The following is a 26,695-nucleotide window of genomic DNA, read 5'->3' as shown; positions in this document are numbered from 1 at the left end:
GCCACCGCCACCGCGCGTGTACTGGCCACCGCCACCGCCGTGTACCGGCCACCACCGTCACCGCCATGTACCGGCCACCGCCGTCGGTGCCACACGTGTCCCTTCCCCGTGCCACGTGTCTCCTCCGCCGTGCCACACGTGTCGCTTACCCGTCGACGCCGCCATGTACCGGCCACCGCCGCCACCGCCACCGCCGTGTACCGGCAACCGCCGCCACCGCCACCGCCGTGTATCGGCCACCGCCACCACCGCCACCGCAGTGTACCGGCTACCACGCGTCCACACGTGTCCACCGCCGCCGCCGCCATGTACCGGCCACCGCCACCGCGTGTACTCGCCACCGTCACCGCCGTGTACTGGCCACCACCGTCATGTACTGGCCACCGTCACCGCCACCGCCGTGTACTGGCCACCGTCACCGCCGTGTACTGGCCACCGTCACCGCCGTGTACTGGCCACCGTCACCGCCGTGTAATGGCCACCGTCACCGCCATGTACTGGCCACCGCCGCCGTGCCACACGTGTCCCTTCCCCGTGCCACGTGTCCCTCCGCTGTGCCACACGTGTCTCTTACCCGTCGACGCCGTCGTGCGACGTGTAGCCACCGCTTCCACGTGCCTCGCCCCGCCGACGCCGGCGTGCGACGTGTGTAGCCGTGGCTTACACATGCCATGCCCCGCGTGCGCTATATAGAGCGACGAGTGCGGGCGCAACCACACGGCGCCACCGCCTCCGCTCATTCATCTCCGGGATGCCTCCACGTCGTCGAGGGGCGTCCGGTTTCCGTGGCGTTCGAGTGCGTCCGAGCGGTAGGTTCACCGCCGAGATACGCGCCGATGGCTTCCGCCTCACCTCGGCACGTACAACACGCCGGAGCCGGCGGCGCGCGCTTACGACGCGGCGGCGTGGAGCTTTCGGCGGCCGGGCGAGACATGAACTTCCCGGATGTTGAATCGCCAGAGGAGGCGGAGTTCCTCGCGCCGCCGCCGTGCCTCGTCGACGACGAGGACCGCCGCCGGCACCGCCAGGTGCAGCGCAGGATCGCCATCGCCGAGCGCGACGAGCAGCTGATGCGCCAGTGGAGGGCGCAGTTCCCCAACGATGCCGACAACACCGACGCGTTCTTTGCTAACCTTAGGGCACAACGCAGGTCCGACAGGCGCCACCGTCGGGCCGTCGCCGCCTTCGAGCTCGAGAACCCGAATACAACTTGGACCGAAAACGACCCCACTTGGACGGAAACAACCTCCGACGACGAGTAGAGACTAGACTAGTAATTTATCTATTTTATTGTAATTTCAATAAAGTCGTTGTCGGTTCTATTAGTTTAAATTTAGTTTATAAAGTCGATGTCGGTTGGTTTTGTTCAATAAAGTGGTTGACACGAAATTTATTACGATTGAACTGAAATTAAAGTACGGAGCTCCTCGGAGAAAAGTTTCCCGCCACATACATGGAATTAAAGTACAGAGCTCAACTGAAAATTAATTAAGATACATCGCCAGATTCGACTGTTCTAGTCATTCAGTCATACTCGTGCCTAGCCCTATAGTTCTTGCCACTGTAGTCGTCGTAGTCGCCGTCATCATCGTTGCTGGCATCGGGGTCGCGGTAGTCGAACCTCGACGGGAGAGCACGCGTGGGCTGGGACTGAGGGTAGCGCAGGCGGGGGCCACGGTAGGCCATGACGCCCTGGAGAGTCCGGCCGCACCACCACAGCCGACGTCCGGCCTCGTTGAAGTCCGAAGGAGGCGGGCCGCCCTCCTCGTGCCTCGGCAAGCGCCCTCTCACGCCGATTGATGAAGAAGCTTTCCCAAGTCGGGAAGTAGTCGGGATGCCATCGGGGATTCCTCCGCCGCTCGGCGTGAGCTCGAAGTAGTAGTGGTTCATGATGGCCATCTCGCGCGCCACACCTAGAGGGACAGGAGGGACCGGTACGCCTCCCACGCTCAGCAACCAGCCGGTCGGGACGCGGTAGCCCGGCGGGCAGGGGTAGTTCGACGCGCAAAGCGCCTCCGCCTCCCGGAGGGTTAGAGATACGATGGAAGCCATGGGACGAGTGATGAGGTTTGCGTGATATGAGTCTAGATGTGATATGTAAATGGAGGCCAAGCCTACATATATATATAGGCGGGAACGCAGTGGAAAGCGCGGGAAGAAAAATAGGCGGGAACGCAGTGGAAAGCGCGGGAAGAAAAATAGGCGGGAACGCAGTGGTGCCGAAAACATTAGTCCCGGCTGGTGGGTACAAACGGGAGTAAAGATCATTTTTTTGTCATATTTAACAAAACTGTCGGTGGGATAAAGACGTGTGGGTAACCTTTAGTCCCGGCTGGTGGGTACAACCGGGACGAAAGATCCTTTTTTTGTCATCTAACAAAACTGTCGGTGGGATAAGGACGTGTGGGTAACCTTTAGTCCCGGCTGGTGGGTACAACCGGGACTAAAGATGTCGGCAGGATAAGAACGCATGGGTGGACGCACCGCTCGATGAGATAAAGCATGTAGCGCACGACGCCCCGTCGAGTAGAAGCGGTGTTGTGCCTATAAAAGGAGCATCAATACGGCTTGCCAAGCGGATCAACAAGCCAGCAGCAGATTCATTCCCATGGATTGGAAAATCTCCCGTGGCGCAGCTTCTCGAAGATGTTGTTGGTGCACACGCCCTACGGCATCTTCGGAAGCTGCGCCTCGGAATTTTTTCCTGCAAGCCCGTGAACGACTACATCTCCTCTAACAGTGTTGGGGAAAGGGTTGGGAAATCTCCCGGGGCGCAGTTTCTCGAAGATGTTGTTGGTGCACACGCCCTACGGCATCTTCGGAAACTGCGCCTCGGAATTTTGCCCCTGCAAACCCGTGAACGACTACATCTCCTCTAACAGTGTTGGGGAAAGGGTTGGGAAATCTCCCGTGGCGCAGTTTCTCGAAGATGTTGTTGGTGCACACGCCCTACGGTATCTTCGGAAACTGCGCCTCGGAATTTTTCCCCTGCAAACCCGTGAACGACTACATCTCATCTATATATATGGTACAAAAAGCCAACCACATCTCCACTTTTCATATCTTACATACAGTTAAATGATTACACAAAAATAAATGGGAAATTGATTGCCATGTTGAGATACTCATTTGTGCCATGGAGAATCTTCATCATTTAATCTTCTTCGGCCTTAACCATGGAGCATCTTCATCATTAACTTGATGCTTGGATCAATGTTCACTCTGAAGGGTGGAATTTCATCAAACTTATTACAATCTTCTCGACATGTCCGTCTTGTCCTCCACTCCCACGATGTTTCTTTTCCGTAAAAGAACTATGTGGCGCTTTGGCTCATCGTTTGATGTATTTGTTTCCTTATGTTTCCTTTTTCTTGGTTTGCTAGACATATCCTTCACATAGAAAACCCGGGCCACATCCTTGGCTAGGACGAATGGTTCGTCTCTATACCCAAGATTGTTGAGATCCACCGTTGTCATTCCATACAACTTGTCTACCTGAACCCCGCCTCCTGTTTTGTTGACCCATTTGCACCTAAACAAAGGGACCTTAAAAGAAGGTCCATAGTCAAGTTCCCATATATCCTCTATGTAACCATAATATGTGTCATTTGGGACTTCATTCATTATTGCATCAAATCGGACACCACTCGTTTTGGTTGGTGCTCTTTTTATCTTGGGCGATCGTGTAAAATGTATTCCCATTTATCTCGTACCCTTGGAAAGTAACTACAGTCGAAGATGGTGTCTCGGGACAGCAAGTACAGCTGATCTTCAATATCTTTGTTATTCAGGAGATGTTTTTGCAACCAACCGCCGAAAGTCGACATGTGTTCACGTCTAATCCAATCGTTCGACCGCCCGGGTTCCGGGAGCGTAGAAAGTTCTTGTGGTCACCGATATACGGAGCCACCATGGTGGAACTTTGTAGAACTGTGTAGTGTGCTTGAGTCAAAGAAATCCCGTCCCTACATATCATTGATTTCCTTCCTAGCGTGCCTTTTCCACTTAGTCTCCCTTCATGCCGCGATTCGGGAACACCAATCGGCTTAAGGTCGGAATAAAGTCAACACGGAATTCAATGACCTCCTCTCGTTCCATAGCCCTTGGAGATGCTTCCTTCCGGCCTAGCACGGTTATGAACATATTTCTTCAAGACTCCCATGAACCTCTCGAAGGGGAACATATTGTGTAGAAACACAGGACCGAGAATGGAAATCTCATCGACCAGGTGAACGAGGAGATGTGTCATAATATTGAAGAATGATGGTGGGAACACCAGCTCAAAACTAACGAGACATTGGACCACATCATTCTGCAACCTCGGTAGAATTTCTGGATTTATTACCTTCCGAGAAATTGCATTGAGGAATGCACATAGCTTCACAATGGGCAGTCGAACATTTTCCGGTAGAAGCCCCCTCAATGCAATCGGAAGCAACCGTGTCATTATCACGTGACAGCTCATGAGACTTCGGGTTCCGGAATGTTTTCTTCTCCATATTTATTATTCCCTTTATATTGGAGGAGAAGCCGGACGGGACCTTGATACTAGCGCAGACATTCAAAAAATATTTCCTTCTCTCGCTTTTGTAAGAGCGTAGCTCGATAAATGACGTCCTTTAACTCTCTCATGCAGCTTTTTGGGGTCTTTCCAACGTTGCTGGTCCTCCTGTGCTTCTGGTGTATCTTTTGTCTTCCCGTACACGCCCAGAAAGCCTAGCAGGTTAACGCAAAGATTCTTCGTCACGTGCATCACATCGATTGAAGAGCGGACCTCTAAGACTTTCCAATATTCTAGCTCCCAAAAAATAGATTTCTTCTTCCACATGGGCGCGTGTCCGGCATCGTCATTCGGAACGGACCGTCCGCCGGGACCCTTTCCAAATATTACATCTAGATCCTTGACCATACCAAATATATCAACACCATCACGATGGGGAGGCTTCCTCCGGTGATCAGCCTCACCGTTGTAATGCTTGCCTTTCTTTCTTACGGGATGGGTAGTCCTAAGAAATCGACGATGCCCCGTGTACACGACCTTCCGACCTTTTTCCAAATAATCACCTTCGAGCTCATGTAAACAGTGCGTTCATGCATTGTATCCCTTGTTTGACTCGTCTCGAAATGTTACCAAGAGCAGGCCAGTCATTGATGGTTACGAAAAGCATCGCTCTTAGGTCAAATTCCTCCTGCTTGTGCTCGTCCCACACACGTACACCTGCTAGGGACCACAGCTGTAGAAGTTCTTCGACTAATGGCTTCGGTACACATCAATGTCGTTCCCGGGTTGCTTCGGGCCTTGTATGAGCACCGGCATCATAATGAACTTCCGCTTCATGCACAACCAAGGAGGAAGGTTATATATACAAAGAGTCACGAGGCCAGGTGCTATGGCTGCAGCTCTCGCTCTCCAAAAGGATTCATGCCATCCGTACTTAGACCAAACCTTAAGTTCCTTGCATCCCGTGCAAAGTTTGGGAACTCTCTATCGATTTTTCTCCATTGGGATCCATCAGCAGGGTGCCTCAACATCACGTCTTTCTTACGGTCTTCTTTGTGCCATCGCAACAACCTAGCGTGCTCTTTATTTCTGAACAAGCGTTTCAGCCGTGGTATTATAGGAGCATACCACATAACCTTGGCAGGAACCCTCTTCTTGGGGCGCTCGCCCTCAACATCACTAGGGTCATCTCGTCTGATCATATACCGCAATGCAGTGCACACCGGACATGCATCCAAATTCTCGTACTCACCGCGGTAGAGGATGCAGTCATTAATGCATGCATGTATCTTTTGCACATCTAATCCTAGAGGGCGAGACAATCTTCTTCGCTTCGTACGTATCGGCGGGCAATTCGTTACCCCTTGGAAGCTTCCTCTTAATTATTGTCGACAACTTTCCAAATCCCGAGTCGTTGACACCGTTCTCCGCCTTCCATTGCAACAATTCCAGCGTGCCGCTCTAGCTTTTTATGGCCATCTTCGCAAGTTGGGTATAACAATTTGTTGTGATCTTCTATCATCTTGTCGAAGGCCAACCTTTCCTTTTCAGTTTCACATTCTCTCCTTACATCAGCAATGGCCCGACCAAGATCATCATCGCAGGCTCATCCGGGTGCCTCTTGATCTTCTACTTCATTGTCTTCATTGCCTTCTGCAGTATCATCGTATTCAGGGAAATTGGGATAACCGTCATCATCCTCTTCCTCTTCTTCATTGTCTTCCATCATAACCCCTCTTTCTCCGTGCTTGGTCCAACAATAGTAACTCGGGCATGAAACCGGATCACGGAAGGTGGCTGTGAATGAGACTCGAGTGAGCGTAATTTACGGTATTCTTGCAGTTCACACATGGACAATACATGAAGCCACCATGTTTGTTTGTCTCCGCCACGGCCATAAAATTATCCAGGCCCGAAGTGAACTCGTCAAACCGTCGGTCAATGTACATCCATTGCCGATTCATCTGCATGATATAATTTAGCTGATCAAAACCATTACGTAACATCACGATGTATATATACATATGCATTTTATCAATTACAAATGAAAAGGATAAAGTTGTTAACCTCGATGAAGAAGAAAAAATCAAGTTAAGTGTGGCTTGATTTGTGTAAACTCAAGTGGCAAATCCTCTTAAGCATTTCATCAAACACCTCTTGTGCATGTGAAGAAGAGAGGAGAGCAATACACCCCTCTTGTGAAGAAAGTGAAAAAATGGCCAAGTGTGGCTCACACTTGGACAGGGCAAGGTAATATAGCCAGATTGGGGACCTTGTCCCGGTTTGTAACACAAACCGGGTCCAGAGGGTGGGGCTTTGGACCCGGTTTGTAATACAAACCGGGACTAAAGGTTTCCCACGCCTGACACGGCCTGCCGCGCCCTGCCGCGGACCCTTTAGTCCCGGTTTGTAATACAAACCGGGTCCAAAGGCCACTACCGGACAAGCTCCAGCGGGTGGGGTCGTCCTGGGCAGAAACGAACCGGGACCAATGCCACCATTGGACCCGGTTTGGTTCAGCACTGGGACATTTTCTTGGGACCAAAGGCCTCTTCTCCACTAGTGTACACAAAATATTGATAACCATGTGCCTGCTATTGTGCCTATTATTGATGTGCAACTGGTTGCCGAAGCAGCAGAAACAAATGCCGGTGAAAATGCTCCTTCAAACAGCCCAGAATTCTCTTTTGAATTTCATGCAGAAGAAGACGAAACAGGTGCTGGGCGTCAGGATCCCCAGGCTGATTCGTCTGGATGCGCCGATCCCGAGGCGGGCGCGCGTGGCCGCCACACGCCTTCATCCAGTCCCGAGGCGGACTCACGCGGGCCCTCTCCACCCACATGATCGTCGTCCCCATCTCCCGAGGCGGGAGCGCGTGGCGACCAAGCCTCCCCTCCGCTTTCTCCTGGCTCCGCCCGTGGCAGCGCTCCACGTGGTGCAGCCACCGACAGCGACAGCAGCGGGAGCAGGGAAGCTGACAGCAGCAGCAGTTCTCTGTCCCCTGCACATGCAGCTTCTGGATCGTTTGTGGCTGAAAGTGGTGGGGGGGGAATGCTTCTGAAGAAGAATTGGTTGAAGAAAATAACAATGATAATGATGGTGATACTACTAGTGAGTCAAGCTCAAGCATACCCGATCCACCGATAGAGAATGTTGTGGTGCAGAATGTTGGCGTTCGTACATGTCTTCAGAAAGGTATACGTAATCCAAAGAAATATACTGATGGAACTGTTTGATATGGTATGTTCTCATCTACAGGTGAACCATGCACACATGAGGAAGCTCTGAATGATGCAAGGTGGTCTCAAGCTATGCAATAAGAGTATGACGCTTTAATTGAAAACAAACTTTGGCATCTTGTTCCTCCTAACAGAAGCAGAAACTTGATTGATTGCAAGTGAGTGTATCGCATAAAGAAGAAAGCAGATGGGACTATTGACAGATATAAATCAAGATTAGTTGCAAAAGGATTCAAGCAAAGATATGGTATTGATTATGAGGATACCATTAGTCCTGTGGTTAAAATTTCTACCATCAGAAGTTTTCTGTCTATCTTCGTGTCTCGAGGTTGGAGTCTACGGAAGCTAGACGTCAAGAACGCGTTTCTTCATGGTGTTCTGGAAGAGGAAGTTTATATGCGACAACCTCCAGGTTTTGAGGACTCTCACGCTCCGCGCTATATTTGCAAACTTTACAAAGCTTTGTATGGACTGAAACAGGCACCTCGACCATGCTACTCTAGACTCAGTGCAAAGTTGAGTGACCTTGGTTTTCTTCCTTCCTAGGCTGATACTTCATTGTTTATCTATAACAGATCAGGTGTCATTATCTATGTGTTGATCTATGTTGATGATATTATAGTAACTAGTTCTTCTGATGTTGCCATTGATATTCTGCTTCGAGATCTCAACAAGAATTTTGCCATTAAAGATTTAGGAGACTTACACTACTTTCTTGGCATTGAAGTCAAGAAGGTGAACAATGGATTGGTTCTAGCACAGGAAAAATATGCTACTGATCTATTGATAAAAGTTGGCATGCGTGACTGCAAGGCTACACGTACGCCTTTATCATCTACAAAAGAGTTGTCTCTTCATGATGGTACACCTTTGGGGCCTGAGGGCCTGTTTGGTGTGGCTTTTTTTGGCTTTTGGCTTTGGCAAAAGCCACCAAAAGCACCTAAATAGGTGCTTTTTTTGGCTTTTGGATTTTGGAAGCCAAAAACAAAGATCCTATTCTTTTGGCTTCCAAAATCCAAAAGCCAAAAAAAGCACCTATTTAGGTGCTTTTGGTGGCTTTTGCCAAAGCCAAAAGCCAAAAAAAGCCACACCAAACAGGCCCTGAAGATAGTACTCAGTATCGCAGTATTGTTGGAGGATTACAATACTTGACATTGACACGTCCAGATTTGTCTTATTCTGTTAACAAAGTTTGCCAGTTTCTTCATGCTCCTACTACAGAACATTGGTCTGCAGTGAAACGTATTCTTAGATATATACAAGATACCTTAAAGACTGGAATCACATTTATTAAGTCTTCATCTATTCTCCTTAGTGCCTTTTCTGATGCAGATTGGGCAGGTTCTATTGATGATAGGCATCTACTGGTGGTTTCTATATTTGTTGCACCAAATCTAGTCTCTTGGAGTGTCAGAAAACAAGAAACAGTGTCAAGATCTATTACTGAGGCTAAATACAAAGCTCTTGCAAATGCTACAGCAGAATTAATTTGGGTTGAAGCTCTCCTTGGTGAACTTGGTGTTCGGTTGAGACAAAGGCCATGTTTATGGTGTGATAATCTAGGTGCCACTTGCCTATCTGCAAATCCAGTATTTCATGCCCGCACCAAGCATATTGAGATAGATTTTTAATTTATGAGAGAAAGGGTTGCTAAAACTCTTCTCGATATCAGATTTGTCTCAAGCAAAGATCAAGTTGCAGATGGCTTCACAAAGGCTCTTCCTGTAAAGCTGTTAGATGTGTTTAAGCGTAATCTAAACCTTTCCAATGTTTAGATTAAGGGGGAGTGTTAATTGTAATAGGCCGTACCTTCTGTACCTTATACGGTACATATACCTTTCCTTGTACAAGTACAATACTGGGCCTTTGTGCCTCATATATAAACATATAACCCGTATGGACTCAAGTACGGTTCGACTCATTGTCATTAACAAGCACAACACTGCAAATCACTGTAACATCCCAAATTTTCAATAAAGAAAGAAAGAGAGTTTTCAAAATGCAAAATCAAGAACCAACAAAAAAAAATTAATACTGCAAGTGCTATGCATATAACTCACCTTTAATTATTGTGTTAGTGTGCATTTGCCATGATGATTGCTTGTGTGATTACAATTGTGCTAAAACCCTAATCTATGAACACATGATCAACAAAGAAGAAGGAAAAATAAAAGAAGAAAAGAAATGAGAAAAACAAACCAACACTCACATATGGTTTATACCATTTTTGCAAATCCTTAACCTAGACCATTTTGGCTTGCACCATTAGGTGTAAATGGTTACTAAACACTTATTAGAACTTTTGGAATCAAAGAAACTCAAATTGAATCAAATTTGAAATCAAAACAAGCTCACATGCACTAATGGTCATTTTGGCAAAAGTTAGCCTGATGCCCTCTTTGAGCCCCTGTTTTGGAAAATTTCTAAACTAAACCCTGCCAACTCTTTGCACCTCATCCAAGACAACATCAAGGTGAACAACTTTGCACAAAACAACCCCTGCAAATTCTTGCTCAATTTCAAATGGTGATCAAGCAAAGTAGAGACATTGAAACAGATTCAACATTAGGTGCATTTTGAAATTTTGCAAACCACTTCAAATTTGACCACCACCACCACCATTCTACTGCAAATAATATATGACAGCAACCCACCAAAATTCATTCAAAAATTTCAAAGTAGAGTTCTTGCGGCCATTTGGCCGAGCACCTTGTGTGCCTTGAGCTGCCAACTCCATACCTTCTAAAAACCAGTGGACAAAGGCCTACACCATCGACCCTAGGTCATCAGCAGTACCCTCTTTCCCTCCTTGCATCATCCCAGTACTGGAGACACTTTAGTTTGTGCAAAATATTGGAGAACCATGCCATGCCGTGGCATGACATGGCCACACACCACCTCTCTCACTCCTGCTCAAATCCAGCATGCCAAACCATGTCTCTGCACTTCATCTCACTCCCCTGAGCGTGCCAGACACGATGCTCGAGCCAATGTTGCACCACACGCGCCAGGACGTGCACACCCAAAGACGCCCACGCACGCCAGAGCGCGCTGAGCATCACAGACGCGCACGGCCACAACGTCGTCTGGTCACCTCCTTCGACCCCTCCCCTTTCTCTCTGCGCCAGAAGGACACTCGTGACACCAGCAACGCGAGGGATAACTCCATTGGCCCGCGGGAACGCCGTACGCGGCGATGCCATCACCGACGTCCGCCGCGGTACTGCGAGCTTCGGTCACGCGCCCGTCCTCGCCAGAGCCTCGTTTTCACCGCCGTCAAGCCCTAGGTGACCGCCATGACATCGCCAACACGCGCGCGTCATCGCCAGTGCCTCCCTGCCCCTGTAGCCGCGTCGTCGATGATGACCTCATCGCAGAGCCACGGCCACCATCCGCCGCTAGCCCCTCCCGCTCCCAATCCAACACACCGTTGCCTTCCCCTCTCATCACAACCCCTCCTCGCCACCTCTCTGCTAGACATTGCTCACCACCATCCTCCAATTTCACCACCGTAGCCGTAGCGCCGCCGTAGAAGAAGAAGGAGCTAGGAGCTGCCCCAGAAGACGCCGTATGTTCGAGGAGGTCCGCCGTCGTCCACAACGTCGCCGCAGCCCATCGCCGTCGATCACCGGAGCCCGGGAGCGCCGCCGACCCCCTACCTCCGCCGTGCCCGCACCTGCTTCTCGCCGACGACGATGACGACGCTTTGCCGTTCGATCATCGTCTGATCCAACGTCTCCCAGCTCTGAGTACCGTTTCGGTAAGTCACACCCGCTGACTGGTGGCACCCGCCTGTCACGCAGCCCACGCGTGCTGGACGCGTGGTGGGCTGGCCTGTGCGCATTTAAATGATTTGGGTCCAGTTATTTTCCCGCCAGCCCGTTAAGTTCAAATCCAAAATTCTGTTTAATTCAAATTGCATACTGATGCCATTTTCAAAGTTAAATAGAAATAAATATACTGGGCCAAATTCAATAATTTTTATATATTTGGAAAGCTGATAAAATTATCTAAACAACTACACTGGCCCCACCTCTAAATTCGTTGTAGAATTAATGTGACAAAAATAACAAGTCAGGGACTTTTTCAACTTCAAACATTTATTAAAAATCACCCAAAAATGCTTTTTGAGTGATTCCAACTCTGAAAAATCACATTTCATATTATCTATCAGAATATGACATAGTTGTTTGTATGATATTGGACTAGAGCAAAAGAATGGCTATGTAGCTATTTCTAGTCCATTTAAACTTATCCAAATTAATTTCTCAAATAGTATGAGAGGTTCCCTCTCATTTAAATTATGTTCCTAAGCAATTCAAAGTGATGTGTTGACTTAGTCTATATCATCTCATATTGGATTACTTAGAGACATTAAATTGTTGTTAAAGTAAGAACTAAATGGTATGAGGTTAGTACCTCATTTAAATCATGTTCCCCAAATGATAGATATGAATGGTTGAACTTGATCAACATGAATTCATACCTTATTATTATTTGAGGAAATTAAATTGTAAAAAGATTCAATGAGAGGAAATTATTTCTCTCTTACAAGTTTTTCTTAACACACAAGCCAACCCCTATTGATAAGTGTTATGATGAATGAATAACTTGTGTGAACCATGTGTGTGCTTAGTTTAGCCTTAAGACTTGTGTGGTGATTGTATGCCTCGTATTCGATTTTATACGCTAGTACCGAGGAGTATCAAGAGGAGGAGGAGGTCTACTTCCAAGGAGAAGAAGACCACTTTGATCAATACCCCAACCAAGGCAAGCTAATATTCTTGCAAAGTGCAAAGCTCTACAAGAGCAAGGCATTACCCCAATTTACTTTATGCTCAATGGTCCTATCCCAAGTTTTTACTTTACAAGCTTTATTGGAATTGATTTACCAAAGTTAACTTTTGATTTATGATTCACTTGGTTAGTACTTGGATTGGTACAAGAGCATCAAAGTTAGTCTAGAAGCAATGCAAACTACTTAGCACCCCTCATACTTAGTTGCTAGTGCTAAATTAAAAATGACTACTCTAGATGGGAACATGTGATTTGAAATAACTTTGAAAACCTTGGAATGATGAGTCATTCCATTGAAAGATTTTGAAGGTGAATGTGACTTGAATTGAATTGGTGAACTTCATAAAACTGATGATTAGGTTGGATGCGATACCATTCCAATTTTTGAGTACCTCCACAATACCTGATTATGGGTAGGGCTTAACTGGAAGTTTATGTATCTTAGTATGGGTTCCCTCTAAACAAGCGTCATAGAGGTCATGCCGAGGCTGCCTCCGTTAAAAGTGAAATGACGTGAAATGAGGTGAATGTACGACCCAAGCCCTGTGCAGTTCCCGGGATAATAGTTGGCTATCACCGGGAGGCCAAGCTCATGGGGAGAGGTGCCTATACTAGGGTGTGTAAGTGAAAGGTTAACGGTTGATGATCCGCGTACTGAGTTACGATTATTCAAGGTTATCCTTGACGGATGCAATCAAATGTTGTGGCACAAGTGTGCAACCTCTGCAGAGTGTAAACCTATTCGAATAGCCGCGTTCGCGGTCATGGACAGTTGGAAAGGCCATATGGTTCCATCATCAGAAATTTATATCAAATATGACTTGTGAATTGAACTTGAAAGGTGACTTTGAATTGAATCACAACAAAGTTGTGGGAATGACACTAATGTTCCCACTTGAGTTAGTTAGCACATGAGGAGTCTTTTACTAAAGTGTTTATGAACTAAAAATTGGCTTTATGCAAATAACCCTAGAGCTTAGAACACTCTCAATAGAAATGTTAGTGCTTACCCTAGTATTAGTTTGCGAGTAATTGAAAGTACTCACGGCTGTGTCCCTGGCTATTCAAATGGCCAGACTATGAAGCTGAACAGCAGTATGAAGATGACGGCCAACGGGACGTCTACGACAACTAGGAGCTTCTTCTAACGTCAAGCGTTGCCTGTGGAATAGATAGTCCACTACTACTTCGCTTCCGCTACGTATTTGTGTAATGATCGATAGATAAAGTGTTGTAATGAGACTGGATCATGTGATCCTTTTTATGTAATGACTATGTTGGTATTGTAATGAATGATGACTCTATGATATTCAACTGTTATGTCTCGCAAAAACAATCTTCCTGGGATTGCGATGAATGGCATAATAGGCATCTGGACTTAAAAATCCGGGTGTTGAAAAGTTGGTATCAGAGCCATTGTTTGACCTTAGGAGACCCTAGTTAGAATGGACGTTCTGAAAAACTTAGTTTCACAAACAAAGGAAGTAAATATATCTACCAAAATTACTCACTCTCTTTTCCTTGAGATCTTTTCAAATTGATAAGTCATGCTCTTCTTTAAAAGTCTACATAAAATTTTGACACACTTCTCTAACTTACTTCTCCAATTCACTTTCAGATGGAGCCAATCAACACCAAGTTTTACCAGCTGGGGAATGGCGGGAGTTTGATCTTCGAAAGGGACCTCAACGCCCTGTCGGATCACCTTGACCGCCCTCACCCGGAGTTCCACGGAGTCGAGGTCAACGACCAGCCCGGAGGGGAACTGCAGTGGATCATCACCGCTGATCTCAGGGGCAAGATGGAGCCTCCTACTTCTGAGAGGATCCTCTTCTCCTTCAGGGAGAGCAACTGGCTGGACGGACTCGCTCGTGCTCTTCAGGAGGGACTTGCCCGTCTGTGCGGGCAGAATGGGGAAGCACTCCAGGACCCTCGCTTTGCTCACCTAGCAAGGCGTAACTCCGCTGGAGAACCCATGGACATGCAGCCCCACCCCAAGCTGAAGCACCACGTGGAGCATCTAGACTTCATGATGCACCAGACACAGAAGGAGCTGGACAATGCTCGGGTGTACGCCAACCAGACTCACTCCCACATCACTCAGCAGGGCGACGCCATCAAGATGCTTGCCAAGGACCGCAAGTCACTCCGCCAGCAGCGTGCCAAGAAGGATGCTACCATTGCGCGTCTCCGCGCAAAGATAGTATCATCGGAGGCCACTGTCAAGGCCCAAGAGGACCAGATGAGAGAGATGGAAGAAGAAGGTGAAGACGTTCAGGGAGGAGAAGCCTTCCTGAGCGATGATGACGACTTCGAGGAGGATGAGTACACTGAGGAGGAGGACTACGAGTTCCTGGACGCCGGAGAAGATGACTACATCCCGATAGATGTAGACGAGGAGTAGATTCACCTGTTCACTTGCGTAGGTGTGAGTTGTATCCCGTCCCATGTATCGTAGCTTGGAGAAATGGTTCTTAAAACCATTAGCGTGTTAACTTGTAATGTGTGTTGTTTGCAATGAATGAATGTGTTGTTTGTGTCCACATTACAAAGTATTCAAGATTTAAACTATTTGAACTTACTCAAAACAAGCCATAGAAAATTCCCTCTTATCTTATGATCTATCTCAATGTTCAGATGGCCCCTCCAACCCGTAGCGCGAATCAAGATGCCATGATGCAGATGTTGCAAATCATGCTGGAAGATAGAGAGGCTGAAAGAGCTGAACGACAGGCCAACATCGCAGCACTTCAACAGCTTGCCAACAACAACCATGGTCATGGAAACCATGATCACCCCGGGTCTAAACTCAAGAATTTCCAGAACACAAACCCCCCAATGTTCAGCAAGACCGAAGAGCCCCTTGATGCCGACGACCGGCTCCAGACTATGGAGAACAATCTAGAAGTTGCGGGAGTTGAAGCCGCAGAAAAAGTCTTGTTTGCCACCCATTACTTAGCAGGAACTGCAAGATCCTGGTGGACCAGCACCCTTGCTATGAACGCTGGACAATTCATGACTTGGGCAGATTTCAAGCTCAAGTTCAGCAAGTATCACGTGCCCCCGGGTCTGATAAAGAAGATGAGGGATGAGTTCTGTGAACTCAAGCAAGGTAGAATGCCTGTGGTACAATACAGCGACAGGTTTCTCACACTGTCAAGGTACGCCCCGGACGAGACTGATACCACCGAGAAGAGGAAGGAAAGGTTCCTGAACGGACTGCACGACGAGATGCAAACAGTGCTAGTCAACATCCCCTTCGCCGACCTTGAAGCCCTGGTAGATTCCGCCATCCAAATGGAAGGCAAACTGCATCAAGCCAACGAGAACCGCAAGCGCCGCATGATGAATCAGAGTGGGCCCAGCAATACCCCAAGGTATCGCCCCAGCTCAAGCGGAGGCTTTGCCCCAAGGAACAACAAGCCCAATGCACCAATGTCACGTCCGGGTTTTCAGAACCGGAGTGGAGGAAACCCTAGGCCAGGAGGCCACCACAACAACAACAACAACAACATCAACCGCGCCCCAATGAGAGCCCCCAACAACAACAACCCCAACACCGCACCCAGGACTGGGAGCAACGCCATCCCCGTCACCCCCAAAGACAAGGCCACAATCACCTGCTATGAATGTGGAGTTGTGGGACACTACTCAAATGAGTGCCCCAAAAGGTTAGCCAAGATTGCCACCAACACCACTGCACCTGCTCAGCAGCAACGCCGTGTCTCCACCGGCAAGAAGTTCACCCCCAACAACCCGTACAACCGTGGAGGCCGCCTCTTCCACATGAACACCGAGGAATCCCAGGAAGCACCAGATGTGGTGTTGGGTATGTTCTCTGTTAACTCAATACCCGCAAGAGTGTTCTTTGATTCCGGAGCATCGCATTCGTTTGTTACCGAAGATTTTGCATGCACTAGTAAGATTCAACCTTTCAGTTTGAAACATGTCATGATAGTTCAAATACCTGGTTCAACTACAAAAGCTAGAAAATTTTGCAAAGACGTACCCATCAGAATTCATGAAGTAGATTTTTATGCCAATTTGATTGTTCTGGGAACAAAAGGTTTGGAAGTAGTACTGGGTATGGATTGGATGTCGAAACATCATGGATTGATTGACTGTGCCAAGAAGGCCATCACCATGACTAGTAGCACCGGAATACTAATAGAACATGTGTCTGAGAGGCTACCCAGAAAATTCATCTGCAACCAGAGTTTAGCCAAGCCAACCTTGGATCAGATCAGGATCGTTTGTCGATACCCCGATGTGTTTCCTGATGATCTACCCGGTATGCCCCCAGATCGGGATATCGAGTTTCTCATTGAGTTAATCCCTGGAACAGGACCTATAGCCCAGAGAGCCTATAGCATGAACCCCGCAGAGTTAGTGGAACTGAAAAAGCAACTGGATGATATGCTGTACAAAGGTCTGATTCGACCTAGTGCGTCGCCTTGGAGATCCCCAGTTTTGTTTGTGGATAAGAAAGACGGTGCCACTCGTTTATGCACGGATTACCGTAAGCTTAACGATGTCACCATCAAAAACAAATACCCCTTGCCCAAGATAGAAGACCTGTTTGATCAGCTGACCGGTGCCCAAGTATTCTCTAAGATTGATCTTAGGACAGGTTACCACCAACTGAAGATCCGTGCAACAGATATTCCTAAGACTACCTTTACGACCAGATATGGACTGTATGAGTACAATGTCATGTCATTTGGATTAACAAATGCCCCCGCTTATTTCATGAATCTCATGAATAAGATCTTTATGGACTTTTTGGATAAGTTTGTCGTTGTCTTCATCGACGACATCCTTATCTACTCCAAAACCGAGGAAGAACATGAACAACACTTGGAGGTTATCCTAGAAATTCTTAGGCAGCACAAGTTGTACGCCAAGTTCAACAAATGCGAGTTTTGGTTGAAGGAAGTTGGATTCCTGGGACACATCTTGTCTGCAGGAGGAATTGTCGTAGATCCCGCTAAAATCAAAACCGTTGAGGAATGGAAAGCCCCAATCACCCAGACTGAAGTCCGTGCATTTCTGGGATTAGCGGGATATTACCGCAGGTTCGTTGAAGGATTTTCCAGCATAGCTAGACCGATGACTCAACTGTTGAAGAAGGACAAGAAGTTTGACTGGAATGACAAGTGCGAAGAAAGTTTCCAGCAACTCAAGCGTAGATTAACCACAGCCCCAATTTTGATCATGCCCGATATCACCAAGCCATTTGACGTCTATTGTGATGCATCCAAGATTGGTCTTGGATGTGTGTTGATGCAAGAAGGCAAGGTGATATCATACTGATGGCGTGTAAGCACACGTCCGTTGGGAACCCCAAGAGGAAGGTGTGATGCGTACAGCAGCAAGTTTTCCCTCAGAAAGAAACCAAGGTTTATCGAACCAGGAGGAGCCAAGAAGCACGTTGAAGGTTGATGGCAGCGGGATGTAGTGCGGCGCAACACCAGGGATTCCGGCGCCAACGTGGAACCTGCACAACACAACCAAAGTACTTTGCCCCAACGAAACAGCGAGGTTGTCAATCTCACCGGCTTGCTGTAACAAAGGATTAGATGTATAGTGTGGATGATGATTGTTTGCAGAAAACAGTAGAACAAGTATTGCAGTAGATTGTATTCAATGTAAAAGAATGAGACCGGGGTCCACAGTTCACTAGAGGTGTCTCTCCCATAAGATAAACAACATGTTGGGTGAACAAATTACAGTCGGGCAATTGACAAATAGAGAGAGCATGACAATGCACATACATGATATGATAAGTATTGTGAGATTTAATTGGGCATTACGACAAAGTACATAGACCGCTATCCAGCATGCATCTATGCCTAAAAAGTCCACCTTCGAGGTTATCATCCGAACCCCTTCCAGTATTAAGTTGCAAACAACGAGACAATTGCATTAAGTATGGTGCGTAATGTAATCAATAACTACATCCTCGGACATAGCATCAATGTTTTATCCCTAGTGGCAACAGACATCCACAACCTTAGAACTTTCCGTCACCGTCCCGCGATTTAATGGAGGCATGAACCCACTATCGAGCATAAATACTCCCTCTTGGAGTTAAGAGTAAATACTTGGCCGAGCCTCTACTAATAACGGAGAGCATGCAAGATCATAAACAACACATAGGTAATAGATTGATAATCAACATAACATAGTATTCTCTATCCATCGGATCCCGACAAACACAACATATAGAATTACGAGATAGATGATCTTGATCATGTTAGGCAGCTCACAAGATCCGACAATGAAGCACATAAGGAGAAGACGACCATCTAGCTACTGCTATGGACCCATAGTCCAGGGGTGAACTACTCACTCATCACTCCGGAGGCGACCATGGCGGTGAAGAGTCCTCCGGGAGATGATTCCCCTCTCCGGCAGGGTGCCGGAGGCGATCTCCTGAATCCCCCGAGATGGGATTGGCGGCGGCGGCGTCTCTGGAAGGTTTTCCGTATCGTGGCTCTCGGCACTGGGGGTTTCGCGACGAAGACCTTAAGTAGGCAGAAGGGCAGCCTCGGAGGGGTCACGGGGGCCCCACACGCTAGGGCCGCGCGGGCCCTCCTTGGGCCGCGCCGCCCTAGTGTGGCGGCTCCCCGTGGCCCCACTTCGTCTTCTCTTCGGTCTTCTGGAAGCTTCGTGGCAAAATAGGCCCCTGGGCGTTGATTTCGTCCAATTCCGAGAATATTTCCTTACTAGGATTTCTGAAACCAAAAACAGCAGAAACAGCAACTGGCTCTTCGGCATCTCGTTAATAGGTTAGTGCCAGAAAATGCATAAATACGACATAAAGTATGCATAAAACATGTAGATATCATCAATAATGTGGCATGGAACATAAGAAATTATCGATACGTCGGAGACGTATCAGCATCCCCAAGCTTAGTTCCTGCTCGTCCCGAGCAGGTAAATGATAACAAAGATAATTTTCTGGAGTGACATGCCATCATAACCTTGATCATACTATTGTAAGCACATGTAATGAATGCAGCGATCAAAACAATGGTAATGACATGAGTAAACAAATGAATCATAAAGCAAAGACTTTTCATGAATAGTATTTCAAGACAAGCATCAATAAGTTTTGCATAAGAGTTAACTCATAAAGCAATAAATCAAAGTAAAGGTATTGAAGCAACACAAAGGAAGATTAAGTTTCAGCGGTTGCTTTCAACTTATAACATGTATATCTCATGGATATTGTCAATGTAAAGTAATATAACAAGTGCAATATGCAAGTATGTAGGAATCAATGCATAGTTCACACAAGTGTTTGCTTCTTGAGGTGGAGAGAAATAGGTGAACTGACTCAACATAAAAGTAAAAGAAAGGCCCTTTGCAGATCGAGGGAAGCATTGATTGCTATATTTATGCTAGAGCTTTAGTTTTGAAAACATGAAACAATTTTGTCAACGGTAGTAATAAAGCATATGTGTCATGTAAATTATATCTTACAAGTTGCAAGCCTCATGCATAGTATACTAATAGTGCCCGCACCTTGTCCTAATTAGCTCGGATTACCAGGATTATCGCAATACACATGTTTTAACCAAGTGTCACAAAGGGGTACCTCTATGCCGCCTGTACAAAGGTCTAAGGAGAAAGCTCGCATTGGATTTCTCGCTTTTGATTATTCTCAACTTAGACATCCATACCGGGACAACATAGACAACAGATAATGGACTCCTCTTTAATGCATAAGCATGTAGCAACAATTAATGTTCTCATATGAGATTGAGGATATATGTCCAAAACTGAAACTTCCACCATGATTCATGGCTTTAGTTAGTGGCCCAATGTTCTTCTCTAACAATATGCATGCTCTAACCATTAAATGAGTGGTAAATCTCCCTTACTTCGGACAAGACGGACATGCATAGCAACTCACATGATATTCAACAAAGAGTAGTTGATGGCGTCCCCAGGAACATGGTTATCGCACAACAAGCAACTTAATAAGAGATAAAGTGCATAAGTACATATTCAATACCACAATAGTTTTAAGCTATTTGTCCCGTGAGCTATATATTGCAAAGGTAAAGAATGGAAATTTTAAAGGTAGCACTCAAGCAATTTACTTTGGAATGGCGGAGAAATACCATGTAGTAGGTAGGTATGGTGGACACAAATGACATAGTGGTTGGCTCAAGGATTTTGGATGCATGAGAAGTATTCCCTCTCGATACAAGGTTTAGGCTAGCAAGATTATTTGAAACAAACACAAGGATGAACCGGTGCAGCAAAACTCACATAAAAGACACATTGTAAACATTATAAGACTCTTCACCGTCTTCCTTGTTGTTCAAAACTCAATACTAGAAATTATCTAGACTTTAGAGAGACCAAATATGCAAACCAAATTTTAGCAAGCTCTATGTATTTCTTCATTAATGGGTGCAAAGTATATGATGCAAGAGCTTAAACATGAGCACAACAATTTCCAAGTATCAAATTATTCAAGACATTTTAGAATTACTACATGCAGCATTTCCCAATTCCAACCATATAACAATTTAACGAAGAAGATTCAACCTTCGCCATGAATACTATGAGTAAAGCCTAAGGACATATTTGTCCATATGCAACAGCGGAGCGTGTCTCTCTCCCACACAATGAATGCTAGGATCCATTTTATTCAAACAAAAAAAACAAAAACAAACCGACGCTCCAAGCAAAGCACATAAGATGTGATGGAATAAAAATATAGTTTCAGGGGAGGAACCTGATAATGTGTCGATGAAGAAGGGGATGCCTTGGGCATCCCCAAGCTTAGACGCTTGAGTCTTCTTAAAATATGAAGGGGTGAACCACCGGGGCATCCCCAAGCTTAGAGCGTTCACTCTCCTTGATCATATTGTATCATCCTCCTCTTTAGATCCTTGAAAACTTCCTCCACACCAAACTCGAAACAACTCATTAGAGGGTTAGTGCATAATAAAAATTCACATGTTCAGAGGTGACATAATCATTCTTAACACTTCTGGACATTGCACAAAGCTACTGGATATTAATGGAACAAAGAAATTCATCCACCATAGCAAAAGAGGCAATGCGAAATAAAAGGCAGAATCTGTCAAAACAGAACAGTCCGTAAAGATGGATTTTATTGAGGCACCAGACTTGCTCAAATGAAAATGCTCAAATTGAATGAAAGTTGCGTACATATCTGAGGATCACGCATGTAAATTGGAATAATTTTCTGAGCTACCTACAGAGAGGCAGGTCGAAATTCGTGACAGCAAAGAAATCTGTTTCTGCGCAGTAATCCAAATCTAGTATGAACCTTACTATCAAAGACTTTACTTGGCACAACAATGCACAAAATTAAGATAAGGAGAGGTTGCTACATTAATAAACAACTTCCAAGACTCAAATATAAAACAAAAATACTGTAGTAAAAACATGGGTTGTCTCCCATAAGCGCTTTTCTTTAACGCCTTTCAGCTAGGCGCAGAAAGTGTATATCAAGTATTATCAAGAGATGAAGTATCAACATCATAACTTGTTCTAATAATAGAATCAAAAGGTAACTTCATTCTCTTTCTAGGGAAGTGTTCCATACCTTTCTTGAGAGGAAATTGATATTTAATATTACCTTCCTTCATATCAATGATAGCTCCAACAGTTCGAAGAAACGGTCTTCCCAATATAATGGGACAAGATGCATTGCATTCAATATCCAAGAAAACAAAATCAACGGGGACAAGGTTATTGTTAACGGTAATGCGAACATTATCAACTCTCCCCAAAGGTTTCTTTATAGCATTATCAACAAGATTAACATCCAAATAACAATTTTTCAATGGTGGCAAGTCAAGCATATTATAAATTTTCTTAGGCATAACGGAAATACTTGCACCAAGATCACATAAAGCATTACAATCAAAGTCATTGACCTTCATATTAATGATGGGCTCCCAACCATCTTCTAACTTTCTAGGAATAGAAGTTTCAAGTTTTAGTTTCTCTTCTCTAGCTTTTAAGAGAGCATTTGTAATATGTTTTGTGAAAGCCAAGTTTATAGCACTAGCATTAGGACTCTTAGCAAGTTTTTGTAAGAACTTTATAACTTCAGAGATGTGACAATCATCAAAATCCAAACCATTATAATCTAAAGTAATGGGATCATCATCCCCAATGTTGGAAAAAATTTCAGCAGTTTTATCACAGGCAGTTTCAGCAGTTTTAGCAGTTTCAGGCAATTTTGCATGCTTTGCACTAGAAGTAGTAACATTGCAAACACCAATTATTTTACCATTAATAGTAGGAGGTGCAGCAACATGTGAATCATTAACATTACTAGTGGTGGTAATAGTCCAAACTTTAGCTACATTTTTCTCTTTAGCTAGTTTTTCATTTTCTTCTCTTTCCCACCTAGCATGCAATTCGGCCATCAATCTTATATTCTCATTAGTTCTAACTTGGATGGAATTTGCTGTAGTGACAATTTTATTTTCAATATACTTATTAGGCATAACTTTCGATTTCAAAAGATCAAAATCAGAGGCAAGACTATCAACCTTAGAAGCGAGAATATCAATTTTATTGAGCTTTTCCTCAACAGATTTGTTAAAAGCAGTTTGTGTACTAATAAATTCTTTAAGCATAGCTTCAAGTCCAGGGGGTGTGTTCCTATTATTGTTGTAAGAATTCCCATAAGAATTACCATAACCGTTTCCATTATTATAAGGATATGGCCTATAGTTATTACTAGAATTGTTCCGATAAGCATTGTTGTTGAAATTATTATTTTTAATGTAGTTTACATCAACATGTTCTTCTTGGGAAACCAATGAAGCTAACGGAACATTATTAGGATCAACATTAGTCCTACCATTCACAAGCATAGACATAATAGCATCAATCTTATCACTCAAGGAAGAGGTTTCTTCGACGAATTTACCTTCTTACCTTGTGGAGCTCTTTCCGTGTGCCATTCAGAGTAATTGATCATCATATTATCAAGAAGCTTTGTTGCTTCACCAAGAGTGATGGACATAAAGGTACCTCCAGCAGCTGAATCCAATAGGTTCCGCGAAGAAAAGTTCGATCTCGCATAAAAGGTTTGGATGATCATCCAAGTAGTTAGTCCATTGGTTGGGCAATTTTTAACCAAAGATTTCATTCTTTCCCAAGCTTGTGCAACATGCTCATTATCCAATTGTTTAAAATTTCATTATGCTACTCCTCAAAGATATAATTTTAGCAGGGGGATAATATCTACCAATAAAAGCATCCTTGCATTTAGTCCATGAATCAATACTATTCTTAGGCAGAGATAGCAACCAATTTTTAGCTCTTCCTCTTAATGAGAATGGAAACAATTTTAATTTTATAATGTCACCATCTACATCTTCATACTTTTGCATTTCACACAATTCAACAAAATTATTGAGATGGGCAGCAGCATCATCAGAACTAACACCAGAAAATTGCCCTCGCATAACAAGATTTAGTAAAGCAGGTTTAATTTCAAAGAATTCTGCTGTAGTAGCAGGTGGAGCAATAGGTGTGCATAAGAAATCATTATTATTTGTGGTTGTGAAGTCACACAACTTAGTATTTTCAGAAGTACCCATTTTAGCAGTAGTAAATAAAGCAAACTAGATAAAATAAATGCAAGTAACTAATTTTTTTGTGTTTTTGATATATAGTGCAAGACAGTAAATAAAGTAAAGCTAGCAACTAATTTTTTTGTGTTTTGATATAATGCAGCAAACAAGTAAGTAAATAAAATAAAGCAAGACAAAAAAAAGTAAAGAGATTGGATTGTGGAGACTCCCCTTGCAGCGTGTCTTGATCTCCCCGGCAACGGCGCCAGAAAAAATGCTTGATGGCGTGTAAGCACACGTCCGTTGGGAACCCCAAGAGGAAGGTGTGATGCGTACAGCAGCAAGTTTTCCATCAGAAAGAAACCAAGGTTTATCGAACCAGGAGGAGCCAAGAAGCACGTTGAAGGTTGATGGCAGCGGGATGTAGTGCGGCGCAACGCCAGGGATTCCGGCGCCAACGTGGAACCTGCACAACACAACCAAAGTACTTTGCCCCAACGAAACATCGAGGTTGTCAATCTCATCGGCTTGCTGTAACAAAGGATTAGATGTATAGTGTGGATGATGATTGTTTGCAGAAAACAGTAGAACAAGTATTGCAGTAGATTGTATTCAATGTAAAAGAATGCGACCGGGGTCCACAGTTCACTAGAGGTGTCTCTCCCATAAGATAAACAGCATGTTGGGTGAACAAATTACAGTCGGGCAATTGACAAATAGAGAGAGCATGACAATGCACATACATGATATGATAAGTATTGTGAGATTTAATTGGGCATTACGACAAAGTACATAGACCGCTATCCAGCATGCATCTATGCCTAAAAAGTCCACCTTCAGGTTATCATCCGAACCACTTCCAGTATTAAGTTGCAAACAACAGACAATTGCATTAAGTATGGTGCGTAATGTAATCAATAACTACATCCTCGGACATAGCATCAATGTTTTATCCCTAGTGGCAACAGCACATCCACAACCTTAGAACTTTCTGTCACTGTCCCGCATTTAATGGAGGCATGAACCCACTATCGAGCATAAATACTCCCTCTTGGAGTTAAGAGTAAAAACTTGGCCGAGCCTCTACTAATAACGGAGAGCATGCAAGATCATAAACAACACATAGGTAATACATTGATAATCAACATAACATAGTATTCTCTATCCATCGGATCCCGACAAACACAACATATAGAATTACAGATAGATGATCTTGATCATGTTAGGCAGCTCACAAGATCCGACAATGAAGCACATAAGGAGAAGACGACCATCTAGCTACTGCGGAGGCGAACTACTCACTCATCACTCCGGAGGCGACCATGGCGGTGAAGAGTCCTCCGGGAGATGATTCCCCTCTCCGGCAGGGTGCCGGAGGCGATCTCCTGAATCCCCCGAGATGGGATTGGCGGCGGCGTCTCTGGTAGGTTTTCCGTATGGTGGCTCTCGGTACTGGGGGTTTCGCGACGAAGACCTTAAGTAGGCGGAAGGGCAGCCTCGGAGGGGTCACGGGGGCCCCACACGCTAGGGCCGCGCGGGCCCTCCTTGGGCCGCACCGCCCTAGTGTGGCGGCGCCCCGTGGCCCCACTTCGTCTTCTCTTCGGTCTTCTGGAAGCTTCGTGGCAAAATAGGCCCCTGGGCATTGATTTCGTCCAATTCCGAGAATATTTCCTTACTAGGATTTCTGAAACCAAAAACAGCGTGAAAACAAGCAATCGGCTCTTCGGCATCTCGTTAATAGGTTAGTGCCAGAAAATGCATAAATACGACATAAAGTATGCATAAAACATGTAGATATCATCAATAATGTGGCATGGAACATAAGAAATTATCGATACGTCGGAGACCACATACCTATCAAGGCAACTGAAGCAACATGAGCAGAACTATCCAACCCATGACTTGGAGTTACCAGCCGTAGTCTTAGCCTTGAAAGTTTGGCGTCATTACCTCATGGGTAATCGATGCGAGATCTATTCGGATCACAAGAGCCTGAAGTATATTTTCACCCAGAAGGAGCTGAATATGAGACAGCGCAGATGGATAGAGTTAATCAAGGATTATGATAAGGAAATTCACTACCACCCCGGCAAGGCCAATGTGGTAGCGGATGCCCTGAGTAGACTGTCGTGTCAGTTGAATTCCATGATCGCAATAGAACAGCCTAGTTTGTATCACGAGTTTGAGCAGTTTATACTAGAGCTAGTCAGCGAAAGATTCCTAGCGAGCATTGAGCTCCAGCCCACTTTGATGAGTCAAATCAAGGAAGCCCAGAAGGGAAATGCCAGCATTGATGGAATCAAAAGTCAAATAGCTGCAGGAAAAGCACCGGGATTCACCGAAGATGAAGAAGGAGTTCTTTGGTACAACGGACGCTTATGTGTGCCGTCAGATTCAGAGTTGAAGCAAGTCATTCTGAAGGAAGCCCATGACACCCTGTATTCCATTCACCCCGGAGGAACCAAGATGTACCAAGACCTGAAGGAACAATTTTGGTGGCATGGAATGAAGCGAGAAATTGGAAGCTACATCGCCAAGTGTGATATCTGTCAATGAGTCAAAGCAGAACATC

Source organism: Lolium rigidum, chromosome 7, assembly GCF_022539505.1.
Source record: "Lolium rigidum isolate FL_2022 chromosome 7, APGP_CSIRO_Lrig_0.1, whole genome shotgun sequence".
Classification (NCBI taxonomy): Eukaryota; Viridiplantae; Streptophyta; class Magnoliopsida; order Poales; family Poaceae; genus Lolium; species Lolium rigidum.
This window is presented reverse-complemented; position numbering follows the sequence as displayed.